Genomic DNA, 14,736 nt, shown 5'->3' on the forward strand with positions numbered 1-14,736 from the left:
AATAGTCTATGCAACTATTTAAATGCGGCTCGTTGCTAGCTTTTATTTGAGTACTCGCGGAGCCAAAATGGACTTCGTATGAGGAAGTTATTGTTGTTTTACTGAACACTGCATGAAACAGATTCCAATCCGAAATCAACTATGAGATTGAGTCTAGGTAGATCCGAATTTTGTTTTTTTTCTCTCTTTTTTTCCTCACACTTTTTTTCTTTCTCTCCTTTTTTTCTCTGACTTTTTTAACTTTTTTCTCTACCTTTTTTTCTCTCTCCCTCTTTCCAAGACAAACTAGATAAGATGCAAATTGGATCTAGCGAAGATGTGAATGACCTCAACTATGATTGTGACAATGAACGATGGGTAGCACGTGGTGGAAATTGATGGATAGGTGGTGGACAGCGGAAGGGATAATGATGCAGCGGCGGCGTGACAAATGTGAACAAAACTTGACTAAACGAACTAGACACTAAGACCAGCAACTCGACACGATGATGCGACCGATAATTCAACTATGCAAGCAATGAAAAGAAAATTGCAAAGGCTCAGACTAGCTTGGACAAAGGATGAATAGATCTAAATTTTTGTGGTTTTTTCTTGGACAATAGGTAAGAGAAAAAATCTAATCTAGAAAAACTGGAAATTCTCACCGAGCAACCTGAAAACTAATACCACTTGATAGAGGCGAGGGTGTCCCAATCTTTCGATGAGATGATAACTATTGATTTGGTGGAGATGACTTTGACAATCCGACTACAAATGTGCACAACATTGCGCCTTAGCAATCACTAAACCAATCTCTGAGGTTACCGATGATGCCGGAAGCACGATCATCCTGACCACGAAGGTCTATTCCTGCAAACAATCAAAGAACGAGCAAGAATATGATAATGCAATCTAAATATTGCGAATATAGATGAAGTATTGATAAAGGTGGCGATCCAAAAACGGTCTTCGTCTGGTCGTTGGACACAAACGAAGTACACAAAGTTGCAATGGCTAACTTTTAACTAACCAAATCCCAAGGAAAAAGCTACTAGATGGATTTACTTATATAGGAGAAAGGGGTGGCAGCCAAGGAGGTGGGAGGACGTCCCAAGGCAGCCTTAAACTAACCCTAGGTCGTACAAGGCTCATGGGCCCAAGTGAAGGTGATGCAACACCTTTGGGCTTGTAGTTTGACTCAGATTCTACTGCAACGTCAGATTGTTTCGTACATAACTCAAAGCTCCGGACGAACTTGAAGGTGACTCCAATTGTTCTGGAAAGAGCACTAAATCTTCTTTCAAACAAAAAAAGAATCACCCAACTTGGAGTCCGTATGAAAAAGTTGTTGGCGTTTTGAGTCAGGTATGTCTGTGTAGTCCGAATCTAAATGCAGAACGTGAGAGACTTGGACTTTATCTTCTCTTGGCCCAAAGGTGACATGAGAGGACTTTTTGAATAGCACCTAAACTTCTATTTTCCCTTATCTTCATATTTTGACTGTACAAATGTCCCATACACCTGCAATTAGACTTGGCACAAAAGTTTGTGAAGTATTTTTGTCCTGGATGACATAAATAAATTATTGCATAGTTTGCATTAGAAATCACCTCGCAAATATACATGTATGCAAAAAATTGGTCGTATCCAAGATAGTCATGTCCTCATCATGTTCAACATGGCGACCAAGTGCGCGAGAGCTGAGGAGGGGCTCCTCTCCCTCGTCGAGCTCCTAGCTGCCGACCCGGAAGACAAGAAGGCCAAGACCAAGAACACGAGGCCGTGTTCGCGGCTGAACCAGAGATGAAGCGTGGCTGCGACCACCCCGAGTCATCCAAGGCCAGCCGCCCTTTCTATGCCTTCCACAACGTACAAAGCCACAACACCAATGATTGTCAGGATCTCTGGGCCATCCGCGAAGGGTGCTTCGGTAGATGCCCTGAGCACAACGACCGTGGAGGAGGCAGAAGTGGAGGGCGCTGGGATGACCGCGGCCCCCGCTAGGAGTGGCGCGACTAGCCTCGTGAGGACCGCTGACAGGACCAACCTGGCGAGGGCGTCTGGAGGGACCAGCCTCGGGAGGACCGTCCTCAGGGCAAGGCCGGGCTCCCTCCGTTGCCGCCACCACCGAGGAGGAACGAAGACCACCACCAGGATGAGGGGGCTAGGGGCTTCCAAGAGCCTCGCGCCATCGCCTGCATCTTGGGTAGCGCTCAGGCTCCAGCCTCCCACCGCATCTTCAAGAAGTTCGTGCATGAGGTGACCGCGGCCATCCCCAGGCTCGAGGCCACGCGCCCGCTCAGGTGGTCCAAGTGCACCATCACCTTCAGCTTGTCTGACTAGCTCAAGTGCGTGGCAACCACAGGCGCCCTCCCGATGCTCTGCTCGCCCGTCATCAGCAACGTCCTTGTCACCAAGAACCTCATCGATGGCGGTGCGGGACTCAATGTTCTTTCCATCGAGATGTTCGACCGCCTCCAAGTGCCATATGATCAGCTGCAGCCCACCAAGCCCTTCTCAGGAGTGACCGACGGCTCCACCACCCCGATAGGGCAGATCCGCCTCCCTGTCACCTTCGACCAACATGACAACTACCGCACTGAGCTCATTGACTTTGATGTCGCCCACATCCGCCTGCCGTACAATGCCATCCTTGGATATCCAGCCCTGGCCAACTTTATGGTGATGACCCACCATGGCTACAATGTCCTCAAGATGCCAGGAAGCTGCGGCTTCATCACAATCGCCTGCGAGGAAAAGGACGCGGTGTGCTCCCTTGAGCGCGCCTACCAGGATGTGGCGGTTAAAGACCCAGACAATGAAGGTGCCATCTACCCCCCTGAGGCAGTCCCCAAGAAGAAGAAGAAGCTGCTCCGCCAAGAGCCTCAGGAGAGTGGCGTCTCCAGTGCACCACCTCAGGACTAGCGCCCACGGATGGGGCGCCTCCCTCTCTCACATATGAAGGCACGCCCAATGCCCTCCTCAGGCTGGGCTTAGGGGCTCTCTTATGGAGGGCCTATGACCTGGCCAATGTCACGAAGGAGGCGCTCAGGCACCACGTGGAGGCATGCTTCACCACACGCTTCCCTCGTGAGGGCACTAGGCACAAGGTGCCAGGTGCTCAGGAGTTCATCAATAGGGCGACCGAGGAGCTTCAAGAGGCAAGAGCCATGCGCGGCGACCGCCACTCACCACTTGGCGCAGCTCCTTGTCCTGGCGAGGACGACAAGCTGCGCGTCTGCGTCAACATCCCAGGGCTCAACAGAGCCGCAACTCAGGAGCGCTTCTGGTCTTCGCGCGCTGGTCAGTGTGAGGGCCAACCTCATAGCTATGTTTGCATGCCTTTTGGCTTGCCGACAGAAACTGTCACCTTCCTGCGTCGCCTGCAAAGCATCGTGGCTACTCAGGAGGCCAGGCACCACGCGGTCCTGGCAGAGGTAGCGACACTTCGTCACGAACCCCCCGAGCCCCCAGAGCCTCCTGAGGTTCAAGACCAAGGCGGCTCGTAAGGAGCAACTTCTCCGATGCGCATCTTCAGCTACTTCAACATCTCTCCAGCAACGACACCTGGTCACATCTTCCTGTTTATTCAGTGGCGGCGCCGCTCGGGGTGCATCATCCCCAAGTCGCATGGGCCTGTCCTAGTGGCACATATCATTTTGCGTCTTTAGTTTATCCTGTTGGGGGCGCCCCTTGGGCCGCATCATCCCCAGGCCGCGTAGGGTCCGTCCCTGTGGCACATATCGTTCTTGCATCTATCTGGACTAGCTTTATCCTCTCCCATAAGATGATTTATGTTATCACCTACCTTCCTGACGCCCTTTATGGCTCCCCGCATTGCTGACCGCCCTCTTGCTCATCCCACAATGGGGGCTTCACATGTTGGCACGGCGCTTGTGCTGGGGTACGTCCCTACAACGCTGATAAACCTGTGTGATCGAGCTCTGGCTCGCGGCCCACTCCGCTCACGTCCCCTCACCGGATCCTCAGTGTCTTCATCTTCTTGCGGAAAAAACAGCGGAAGGACAGCGAACGCAATTGTGAGTTATGCTCTTCTCTCGAACTAACCAATAGGGATCTCTGGAGCTCAACTACAGGCGGCCTGATCGGCCGCCCCTTTTTCTACGCGATTCACTTGCGCGTTAAAGAGGGGACTCCTGAGCATTGCGCCTGAGGAGCTCTTACTGACTCTCCAGCCCTCACCCCTGGCCTTGACCATGACATCGTGACCTGGCATACTAGCGGCGGCTGAGTCTCGCTCGAGGGTCAGGACCCAAGGACGGAGAGCATCCAGATGAGTGCGGAAAGGGGAGACCGGTGCAGCCCTAACTAGTAGCATCACCGCTGAAGCACAAGTCGGGCGTCGTGCAAGGAATCGCCACAGGGTTTCCAAAATATAAGTCACCCATGTGTAATAAAGCAAATCCCTCTGTCTGAAGCCCAGCGCTCTCGTAAACTTGCTTCGGCAGTGCTGCTTTCCTCTTCGGTCTCCAGGGACCTGCTTGCATGCCAAGGTGGACCTCCCATGCCTTGCGCCTTGGGAGATCTTAGCGGACCTCGGGCTGCTCACCTCCTGGCCTTGACCACGGCATCGCAAGCTGGTGCTACCTCTTGAGCATGCGTTGGTTTTCCCTTGAGGAGGAAAGGGTGATGCAGCAAAGTAGCATAAGTATTTCCCTCAATCAAGTAGGAGACTACACGCAAGTCTCCTAGTACCTGCACAAACAATCAAGAACCTTGCAACCAACGTGATAAAGGGGTTTTCAATCCCTTCACGGCCACTTGCAAAAGTGAGATCTGATAAAGATAATAAGATAAATTTTTTTGGTATTTTTGTTGTATAGATTGAAAAGTAAAGATTGCAAAATAAATAGTAAACTAGAATTATAGATCGGAAACTTATATGATGTAAATTAGACCCGGGAGCCATAGGTTTCACTAGTGGCTTCTCTCAAGATAGCATATATTACGGTGGGTGAACAAATTACTGCCGAGCAATTGATAGAAAAGATTCTGCCAAGTTATGAGAATATCTAGGCATGATCATGAACATAGGCATCATGTTTGTGTCAAGTAGACCGAAACAATTCTGCATCTACTACTATTACTCCACACATCGACCGCTTTCCAGCATGCATCTAGAGTATTAAGTTCATAAGAACAGAGTAACGCATTAGGCAAGATGACATGATGTAGAGGGATAAACTCAAGCAGTATGATATAAACCCATCTTTTTATCCTCGATGGCAACAATACAATATGTGTCGGTTCCCTTTCTGCCACTGGGATCGAGCACCGCAAGATTGAACCCAAAGCTAAGAACTTCTCCCATTGCAACAGAGATCAATCTAGTAGGCCAAACCAAACTGATAAATCAAAGAGACTTGCAAAGATATCAAATCATGCATATAAGAATTCAGAGAAGAATCAAATATTGTTCATAGATAATCTTGATCATAAACCCACAATTCATCAGATCTTGACAAACACACCGCAAAAAGTATTACATCAGATCTCCAAGAACATCGAGGAGAATTTTGTATTGAGAACCAAAGAGAGAGAAGAATCCATCTAGCTAATAACTATGGACCTGAAGGTCTATGGTAAACTACTCACACATCATCGGAGAGGCTATGGTCTTGATGTAGAAGCCCTCCGTGATCTAATCCCCCTCTGGCAGATCATCAGAAAAGGCCCCAAGATGGGATCTGACGGGTACAAAAGGTTGCGTTGGTGGAAAAGTGGTTTCGTGCCTCCCTTGGATGGTTTCAGGGTATAAGAGTATATATAGGCGGAGGAATTAGGTCAGTGGTGCTACGAGGGGCCCACGAGGGTGGCGGTGTGCCTACCCCCCTGGGCGCGCCTCCCTACCTCGTGACCGCCTCGTTGCTTCCTTGACCTCCACTCCAAGTCTCCTGGATTGTGTTTGTTCCAAAAAAGATCCTCTCGAAGGTTTCATTCCATTTGGATTCCGTTTGTTCCAAAAAACACTGAAATAGGCGAAAAAACAGCAACTGGCACTAGGGCTTCGGTTAATAGGTTAATCCCAAAAATAATATAAAAGTGCATATTAAAGCCCATTAAGCATCCCAAACAAATAATATAATAGCATGGAACAATCAAAAATTATAGATACGTTGGAGACGTATCAGCATCCCCAAGCTTAATTCCTACTCGTCCTCGAGTAGGTAAATGATAAAAACAGAATTGTTGATGTGGAATGCTACCCAACATAATTTTCAATGTAATTTTATTTAATGTGGCATGAATGTTTAGATCCAAAGATTCTAGATAGAAGTTTAATATTGACATAACAGTAATAATACTTCAAGCATGCTAACCAAGCAATTATGTCTTATCAAAATAACATAGCCAAAGAAAGCTTATCCTTACAAAATCATATAGTTTGGCCATGCTTCATTTTTGTCACACAAAATGCTCCCATCATGCACAACCCCAATAACAAGCCAAGAAATTGGTTCGTACTTAGCCTTTTCAAACTCTTTCAACTTTTACGCAATATATGAGGGCGAGCCATGGACATAGCACTATGGGTGGAATAGAATATGATGATGGAGATTGTGTGAGAAGACAAAAAAGAATAAAGTCTCACATTGACGTGGCTAATCAACGGGCTATGGAGATGCCCATCAATTGATGTCAATGCAAGGAGTAGGTAGTTCCATGCAACGGATGCACTAGAGCTATAAATATATGAAAGCCCAACAAAAGAAACTAAGTGAGTGTGCATCGAACTTTCTTGCTCATGAAGACCTAGGGCATTTTGAGGAAGCCCATCATTGGAATATACAAGCCAAGTTCTATAGTGAAAAATTCACACTAGTATATGAAAGTGACAAAATAAGAGACTCTCTATCATGAAGATCATGGTGCTACTTTGAAGCACAAGTGTGGAAAAAGGATAGTAACATTGCCCCTTCTCTCTTTTTCTCTCATTTTTTTATTTAGGCCTTTTTTCTCCCTTTTTTGCCCGGAATCTCTTCCCGACTTGTCGGGGAATCATAGTCTCCATCATCCTTTCCTCACATTGAACAATGCTCTAATAATGAAAATCATCACACTTTTATTTACTTACAACTCAAGAATTACAACTCGATACTTAGAACAAGATATGACTCTATGTGAATGCCTCCGGCGGTGTATCGGGATGGGCAATGAATCAAGAGTGACATGTATGATAGAATCTGAAGGTGGCTTTGCCACAAATACGATGTGAACTTCATGATCATGCAAAGCAATATGACAATAATGGAGCGTGTTATAATAAACAGAATAGTGGAAAGTTGCATGGCAATGTATCTCGGAATGGCTATGGAAATTCCATAATAGGTAGGTATGGTGGCTGTTTTGAGGAAGATATAAGGAGGCTTATGTGTGATAGAGTGTATCATATCACGGGGTTTGGATGCACCGGTGAATTTTGCACCAACTCTCGAGGTGAGAAAGGGCAATGCATGGTACCGAAGAGGCTAGCAATGATGGAAGGGTGAGAGTGCGTATAATCCATGGACTCAACATTAGTCATAAATAACTCACATACTTATTGCAAAAATCTACAAGTCATCAAAACAAAGCACTGCGCGCGTGCTCCTAGGGGAATAGATTGGTAGGAAAAGACCATCGCTCGTCCCCGACCGCCGCTCATAAGGAAAGCAATCAAAGAACACCTCATGCTTCAAATTTGTCACACAACGTTTTACCATACGTGCATGCTACAGGACTTGCAAACTTCAACACAAGTATTTCTTAATTCCACAATTACTCAACTAGCACGACTCTAATATTACCATCTTTATATGTTAAAACAACTATCAAGTATCAAACTTCTCATAGTATTTAATGCACTCTATATGAAAGTTTTTATTATACCCATCCTGGATGCCTATCATATTAGGACTAATTTTATAGCCAAAGAAAAATACCATGCTATTCTAAAAGACTCTCAAAATAATATAAGTGAAGCATGAAAGATCAATAATTTCTATAAAATAAAACCACCACCGTGCTCTAAAAAGGTATAAGTGAAGCACTAGAGCAAAATTATATAGCTCAAAAGATATAAGTGAAGCACATATAGTATTCTAATAAATTATGATTCATGTGTGTCTCTCCCAAAAGTTGTGTACAGCAAGTATTATTGTGGTAAATTAAAAGGCAAAGACTCAAATCATACAAGATGCTCCAAGCAAAACACATATCATGTGGTGAATAAAAATATAGCCTCAAGCAAAGTTACCGATAGACGAAGACGAAAGAGGGGATGCCTTCTGGGGCATCTGCAAGCTTAGGCTTTTGGTTGTCCTTGAATTTTATCTTGGGGTGCCTTGGGAATCCCCAAGCTTAGGCTCTTTCCACTTCTTGTTCCAAAATCCATCAAATCTTTACCCAAAAACTTGAAAACTTCACAACACAAAACTCAACAGAAAATCACATGAGCTCCGTTAGTATAAGAAAACAAACCACCACTTTAAGGTACTATAATGAATGCATTATTTACTTATATTGGTGTTAAACCTACTATATTACAACTTCTCTATGGTTCATACACCCCCCCCCCGATACTAGCCATAGATTCATGAAAATAAGCAAACAACACACGAGAAACAGAATCTGTCAAAAACAGAACAGTCTGTAGTAATCTGTAGGTTTCGAATACTTCTGTAACTGAAAAAATCAGAAAAAATTAGGAAGTCCTAAATAATTTTTATATTGATATACTGCAGTTGTAATTGGTATTTTATCGCTCTCTGGGAAAAAATTAAAATTATTCTCGTGAGCGCATACTATCTGTTTTTTCCAGCAAGATCAAACAACAATCACCCAAGAAGATCCTAAAGGCTTTACTTGGCACAAACACTAATTAAAACATAAAAATCACAATCATAAGAGAGTATAGATGATTTATTTATTACTAAACAGGAACAAAAACCAAGGAACAAAAATAAAATTGGGTTGCCTCCCAACAAGCGCTATCGTTTAACGCCCCTAGCTAGGCATAAAAATAAGAATAGATCTAGGTATTGCCATCTTTGGTATGCAATCCATATGTGGCTCTCATAATAGATTCATAAGATAATTTAATTTTCTTTCCAGGAAAGTGATCCATGCCTTTCCTTAACGGAAATTGGAATCTAATATTTCCTTCTTTCATGTCAATAATTGCACCAATCATTCTAAGGAAAGGTCTACCAAGAATAATAGGACATGTAGGATTGCAATCTATATCAAGAACGATAAATCGACAGTCACATAATTCCTATTTGCAACAATACGAACATCATTAATCCTTCCCATAGGTTTCTTAATGGTGGAATCCGCAAGGTGCAAATTTAAAAAACAATCATCAAATTCACGGAAACCAAGCACATCGCACAAAGTTTTTGGAATCGTGGAAACACTAGCACCCAAATCACATAAAGCATAGCATTCATGATCTTTAATCTTAATTTTAATAGTAGGTTCCCACTCATCGTAAAGTTTTCTAGTGATAGAAACTTCTAATTCAAGTTTTTCTTCATAAGATTGCATTAAAGCATCAATGATATGTTTAGTAAAGGCCTTATTGTGATCATAAGCGTGAGGAGAATTTAACACGGATTGGAACAAGGAAATACAATCTATCAAAGAGCAATTATCATAATTAAATTCCTTGAAATCCAAAATAGTGGGTTCATTGCTATGTAAAGTTTTGACCTCTTCAATCCCACTTTTACCAATTTTTGCATCAAGATCTGAAAACTCCGAATCATTGGGACGCATTTTAACTAAAGTTGACTCATCTCCAGTCCCATCTTTATCAAGATTCATGTAGGAAAACAAAGATTTAATAGGAGACACATCAATCACTTTTAGATCTTCATCATTATTATTATGAAAACTAGATGAACACGATTTCACAAAGCAATCTTTTTAGCACGCATCCTAGCGGTTCTTTCTTTGCACTCATCAATGGAAATTCTCATGGGTTTGAGAGACTCATTGATGTCATGCTTAGGTGGAATAGATCTAAGTTTTAAAGAATCAACATCAAGAGAAATTCTATCCATGTTCCTAGCCAACTCATCAATCATAAGCAATTTTTCTTCAAGCAAACCATTGAAATTCTTTTCTGAATTGATAAATTCTTTAACACTAGTCTCAAAATAAGAGGGCATATTATTAAAATTTCCATAAGAGTTGTTGTAGGAATTGCCATAATTATTAGAGGAATTACTAGGGAACGGCCTCGAATTAAAATTTCCTCTATATGCGTTGTTACCAAAATTGTTCCTACTAGCAAAATTCACATCCATAGATTCATTATTATTCTCAATCAAGGTGGACAAAGGCATATCATTAGGATCAGAAGAAACACTTTTACTAGCAAACTATTTCATAAGTTCATCCATCTTTCCACTTAAAACATTAATCTCTTCAATAGCATGAACTTTTTTACTAGTGGATCTTTCGGTGTGCCATTGAGAATAATTAACCATAATATTATCTAGGAGTTTAGTAGCTTCTCCAAAAGTGACATCCATAAAAGTGCCTCCTGCAGTCAAATCTAAAAATTTTCTAGAAGCAAAATTCAATCCAGTATAAAAAATTTGTGTATTCATCCATAAATTCAAACCATGTGTAGGGAAATTACGTATCATTAATTTCATCCTCTCCCAAGCTTGTGCAGCATGCTCGTGCTCAAGTTGCTTTAAATTCATAATATCGTTTCTAAGAGAGATGATCTTAGCGGGAGGAAAATACTTAGAGATAAAAGCATCTTTGCACTTATTCCATGAATCAATACTATTTCTAGGCAAAGAAGAGAACCAAGTTTTAGCACGATCTCTAAGCAAAAACGGAAATAGCTTCAATTTAACAATATCATTATCCACATCTTTCTTCTTTTGTGTATCACACAAATCAATGAAATTATTTAGATGGGTAGCGGCATCTTCACTAGGAAGGCCAAAAAATTGATCTTTCATAACAAGATTCAACAAACCGGTATTGATTTCACAAGATACAACATCGGTAGTAGGAGCAATCGGAGTGCTAATAAAATCATTATTGTTTGTGTTCGAAAGTCACATAATTTATTATTATCTTGAGCCATCGTGACAAACAATCAATCCAACACACAAGAAAATAAGAGGCAAGCGAAAAGAGACGAACGGAAAAAGGGTGAATAAAATGGCAAAGGTGAAGTGGGGGAGAGGAAAACGAGATGCAAATGGCAAATAATGCAATGCGAGGTATAAGAGTTTGTGATGGGTACTTGGTATGTCTTGACTTGAGCGTAGATCTCCCGGCAACGGCACCAGAAATCCTTGTTGCTACCTCTTGAGCATGTGTTGGTTTTCCCTTGAAGAGGAAAGGGTGATGTAGCAAAGTAGCATAAGTATTTCCCTCACTTTTTTAGAACCAAGGTATCAATCCAGTAGGAGACTACACGCAAGTCGCCTAGTACCTACACAAACAATCAAGAACCTTGCAACCAATGCGATAAAGGGGTTGTCAATCCCTTCACGGCCACTTGCAAAAGTGAGATCTAATAAAGATAATAAGATAAATATTTTTGGTATTTTTGTTGTATAGATTGAAAAGTAAAGATTGCAAAATAAATAGTAAATTAGAATTATAGATCGGAAACTTATATGTTTTAAAGTAGACCCGGGGGGCATAAGTTTCACTAGTGGCTTCTCTCAAGATAGCATATATTAAGGTGGGTGAACAAATTACTACCGAGCAATTGATAGAAAAGCGCATAGTTATGAGAATATCTAGGCATGATCATGAACATAGGCATCACGTCCGTGTCAAGTAGGCCGAAACGATTCTGCATCTACTACTATTACTCCACACATCGACCGCTATCCAGCACGCATCTAGAGTATTAAGTTCATAAGAACAGAGTAACACATTAGGCAAGATGACATGATGTAGAGGAATAAACTCAAGCAATATGATATAAACCCCATCTTTTTATCCTCGCTGGCAACAATACAATACATGACAGTTCCCTTTCTGTCACTGGGATCGAGCACCGCAAGATTGAACCTAAAGCTAAGCACTTCTCCCACTGCAAGAAAGATCAATCTAGTAGGCCAAACCAAACTGATAATTCCAAGAGACATACAAAGATATCAAATCATGCATATAAGAATTCAGGGAAGAATCAAATATTGTTCATAGATAATCTTGATCATAAATGCACAATTCATAGGATCTCGACAAACACACCGCAAAAAGTATTACATCGAATAGATCTCCAAGAACATCAAGGAGAACTTTGTATTGCGAACCAAAAAGAGAGAAGAAGCCATCTAGCTAATAATTATGGACCTGAAGGTCTATGGTAAACTACTCTCACATCGTCGGAGAGGCGATGGTGTTCATGTAGAATCCCTCCGTGACCGAATCCCCCTCCAGCAGATCGCCGGAAAAGGCCCCAAGATGGGATCTCACGGATACAGAAGGTTGCGGTGGTGGAAAAGTGGTTTCATGGCTCCCCTCGATGTTTTCAGGGTATAAGAGTATATATAGGCGAAGGAAGTAGGTCGGTGGAGCTATGAGCCGCCCACGAGGGTGGGGGGCGCCTCCCTACCTCGTGACTGCGTCGTTGCTTCCTTGACCTCCACTCCAAGTCTCCTGGATTGCGTTTGTTCCAAAAGAGATCCTCGCGAAGGTTTCGTTCCGTTTGGATTCCGTTTAATATTCCTTTTCTGCGAAACACTGAAATAGGAAAAAAACAACAACTAGCAATGGGCCTCTAGTTAATAAGTTAGTCCAAGAAATAATATAAAAGTGCATATTAAAGCCCATTAAACATCCAAAATAGATAATATAATAGCATGGAACAATGAAACATTATAGATAAGTTGGAGACGTATCACCTGGCATACCAACGACGGCTGGAGCCCGCCTGGGGACTGGGACCTGAAGGCATAGAGCGCTAAAGCTACCGCAAGAACGAAAAGGGGGAGTACTGCCTGAGCGAGACACGCAGCCACAACCTCATGTTAATAGTAATGAGGGCTGTAAAAAATCATTACAAGTTCTTTACATACCCCCTCGGCGTTCATTTCGATTCCTCGCAGGGAACAAAAGAAGAACGGCATCAAGAGGCCATGACTACGGGCACTGCTGCCGACATCATCAACAATAGTGGGCCACGTGAGGCCGGTGCCAACCCCATCCAGATCACCATCGGCGCTAGGTAGAGGTCGTCACGGTGCTCTGGGCACGGTAGGAGCTCGGGGGCACATAGCTGTCGTCGCTCGACTCCTGAGACTCGCTAGGCTTTGGAGAGTCGCTGGACTACCAAGAGTCGTCGCTGCTGCTGGAGGAGCCATCGGCGGGACCCACAACAGGCACAGCGCTCGTCGCCTTGCCTTGTTGACAGTGTCCTCCGGGGCAGCACTCTAGGCGATGGCCTTCCTCGTCAAAGACCTTGAAGAACAATGTGAAGGCGCCGTCATACTCGAAGTGGATGGCGAGGGCCCCCTCCGCGCAGCAGGTACGGGCGACCTCGCCCCATCCCCGCGTCATGAAGATCTGGAGGGGAGACAAACTCAACCTCCGCTCCCGTGGCTAGACTGCAGCACCCGGCATGCTGTATCCACAGCAAGAGCGACCCCCTCGGCGGCATCTCTTTGGCGAAGAACTACGGGAACCGAATCCACGTGCGCGGGGGCATCGCCGCCCACAGCACGAACTCACACGAGGAGGCCTCGGCGTGGGCTCGCAGGACATATGGCCGCGTGGCCCCAGCCTCGTCCCCGCGACCGCGGCTCATACAGCATGGGCCACTGCCGCCTTCTCTGAGTCCTGGTGCTCGAGAGTACAGAGGAAGTGGGAAGCAAGGGGGCAGCCGCTCGTACCAAGGCCCCGTCACCTCTTGCCTCGCACCTGCGTCGTGAGGGCGCCGAGACCTATTCTTCGACGGAAGCAGCTTGGGCTCCACAAGGGGGGTCTTTCTCTTTTCCGCCATGGGAAACCTCCTGATCGGCGCCTTGGATGTTTCGGCAAGTTAGCAAGATGGGGGGACCAAGAGGAGGAAGAAGGGCGGACTACGAGAAGGCAGAGATGAGCGAGGGGGGCTATGCCCCTTCCCAAATTTATAGATAGGAGGAGGCCAACCACTAGTCACCACGATCACACACGTAATGATGATTTTCCTCTGCATGCAGTGGAGTCTCATCAAGTCGGACAGTTACCAAGGCAGCATGGGGAAGCGCAAGCGCCCACGTCCCGTCAAATCGCCACGCGTCGACCGAGGCCACTGGCGGTTGGGGCCCGCGGAGCTAAGCACTTGCTCTTTGGCTTTGCCTCGAAGCCAAACTCGAGCGCGCCTTGGGCGCGGGGGCTACTGTCAGCATTCTGGGAATGGGGGTACCCAGACTTGCCTGCCTGCGGCCCATGGCGTGGCTCCATCCACTACTACAGAAAACCCTAGTAGTAGCGCTTGAAATATGCATAGCAGTACCGCTGGGTCTAGCGCTACTGCTAGCGCACTCTAGCTAAGTTGTAGCAGTAGCGTTGGTATAGGCAGCGCTCCTGATAGTTATCAGTAGCGCTTTTTCATATGAAGCATTGCTGCTAAGCCATCGCTAACGCTAGGTACTCTCCAGCGCTACTGCTAATGTTCCTGCTTTCGCCGACCCTCACCCCTACGTATTTGTGGTGTATTTATACAGGCTCTGTACAATAGTTTCATTAGATCATACTAAACATACACTATTCTCATCATATCATAGA

This window comes from Triticum dicoccoides, chromosome 3A (assembly GCF_002162155.2).
Source record: "Triticum dicoccoides isolate Atlit2015 ecotype Zavitan chromosome 3A, WEW_v2.0, whole genome shotgun sequence".
NCBI classification, from domain to species: domain Eukaryota; kingdom Viridiplantae; phylum Streptophyta; class Magnoliopsida; order Poales; family Poaceae; genus Triticum; species Triticum dicoccoides.